This window comes from Sinocyclocheilus grahami, unplaced genomic scaffold, assembly GCF_001515645.1.
Source record: "Sinocyclocheilus grahami isolate Dianchi unplaced genomic scaffold, SAMN03320097.WGS_v1.1 scaffold350.1, whole genome shotgun sequence".
In the NCBI taxonomy this organism is placed as follows: Eukaryota; Metazoa; Chordata; class Actinopteri; order Cypriniformes; family Cyprinidae; genus Sinocyclocheilus; species Sinocyclocheilus grahami.
In genome coordinates, this window is record NW_015505529.1 from 1,282,655 (window position 1) to 1,284,810 (window position 2,156).

General features: G+C 34.8%; 1 protein-coding gene and 1 long non-coding RNA gene across 3 annotated transcripts in view; one reads left to right on the forward strand and one right to left on the reverse strand.

Annotated features, from left to right (window-relative positions):
• The window catches only part of LOC107548585 (protein phosphatase Slingshot homolog 2-like), a 29,281-nt gene that overhangs the window by 26,216 nt on the left and 909 nt on the right, over window positions 1-2,156 (reverse strand). The gene's annotated exons all lie outside the window — the stretch shown is intronic.
• The window catches only part of LOC107548587 (uncharacterized), a 21,904-nt gene that overhangs the window by 1,285 nt on the left and 18,463 nt on the right, over window positions 1-2,156 (forward strand). The gene's annotated exons all lie outside the window — the stretch shown is intronic.

The window sequence follows — 2,156 nt, forward strand, 5'->3', positions numbered from 1 at the left end:
GCTGTGTGATAAAACTGCACATTTTAGAGTAGCCTTTTATTGTGGCCAGCCTAAGGCACACCTGTGCAATAATCATGCTGTCTAATCAGCATTTTGATATGCCACACCTGTGAGGTGGATGGATTATCTCGGCAAAGGAGAAGTGCTCACTAACACAGATTTGTGAACAATATTTGAGAGAAATAGGCCTTTTGTGTACATAGTCTTAGATGTCTAAGATCTAAAAACTCTTAGATCTTTGCGTTCAGCTCATGAAAAATGGGGGCAAAAACAAGTGTTGCGTTTATAAATTTGTTCGGTGTATATACGTACATACATATTTTTATTTTTTTTTCAAAATGTAATTTTATTCCTGTGATGACAGAGCTGAATTTTCAGTATAGTCATTCATACTTTTGTTTTAAGTGTCACATGATCATTCTTAAATCATTCTAATATGCTGATTTGGTTCTCAAGAAACATTTATCAATATTAAAAACAGTTGTGCTGCTAAATATTTTTGGGATGCCTCAATGGGGTCACATGATGGGCAGCTGGTAATGGGGGGAAAGTAGCTCATTTCACTCACATAACCTAATTTTCTTATTTGGTTGCGGCCTTTACATGGTCTGGTGCTAACCCAGATATACACTTAAGACTTAAGGTCAGCCTATCTTAAGGTGAATTTGTTGAGGCAGGTTGTCTCAATTTTAGGACTCAAAGCAAACAATAAAACACTTGATTAAATTTATCACAGCTTTCATTTGACAGCTTGAATATACTTACAGTATGTTCAGAACAGCATACTACCATATTATTTGTAATTGCATCAGTACTATGCAATACACTGTGCATAATATGGATTTATCATGGGGTTTACTTAAGCAAAAAGCCATTTCAAAATAGCACTCATATCATTTTTGCAGTATGTATCCTACCCAATATCAACCCTGATTACAACCTCATCTGACTCACTGTTGGTTCAGAGACTGCATCATATTTGGGATAATTTAATGCAAGTAGTTTGCTATACTGTTATAAAGATCTAATTTACTTACATTACACACTATCAGAATTTCATCATACTTGTTGGCTATATAAATATCAGCAACTGAACCAAATGTAATATTTTTGTGTAGATTGGCTCTCTAAATAAAACTGAGGTGTTTATTTTTTCTTTTCAAGTTTGAGCTTTATGTTCTCCCACCATATCATAAAATATGATACTTAAGAAAAACATATGCAAAGATTAGATTTTTTCTGAACATTATTTCACATGTCAGACTTAATAAACAAGAGTTTATTTAAAAATAAAGCTTTTATTTCTAAGATGATAACTGTACAACACTCACTGAATTAAGCGATTTAAAACTGTCAGTTGACAACAGTGTAGCAAACTTATATTTTAAGGGTGTATTGCGGCATTTTATACTGCTTCAAATAGCCACTTTATGAAGAAGTATATGTAGTGTACAGTATATCTGCAAATCAATAAATCTTTATTACAGACTCAAAGCCCAAAAAAAAACAACAACAAGACAATACGACAACATATACAACCCACAGCATCTACCACCACAATAAAAAAAGTTACAAAATACAATACCAATGTCTCCACAGCTTTGACTGATACCGTGTAGTACTAACCCTTATGCTAATGCATTAACTTATGCAAAGTAACTAACCTTAAACAAAGATGATAATAATAATATTAATAAAAAAGAACTAGGTCCCATATCTAAATTGAAAAAAGGACAATTTGGGGTACAGAACTGGGCTGCAGGGCTTAAATATCAGAATCTCATGCCATGGGGAGAGTCTGTCACTGAAAATTCCTCATTGTGCACCATAAGATGTGACAAAACTTAACATGGGCTTTACAGAACTAACCCACTTTTCATGCACCATCTCCCCCTTTACATCAGCAAACGTATTCAACTGAAGTTTAAATAGTCTTCTGAAAATGGCAGCATTGGTGAAACCCCTGGCTGAAACGGGTAAAGAATTCCACAGCCAGACGGCAGCTGGTGAGAGCGCCCTGTCACCCATGTGTCATATGATTGCATATGTACGGAGGAGGGTGCTATTTCCAGGGCTTGATCATAAGTCTAGAGCTCATTGTTTTATCCAACAGCTTTCTTTTTCCTATTTAGAAATACTAGACTACTGCAAACCAA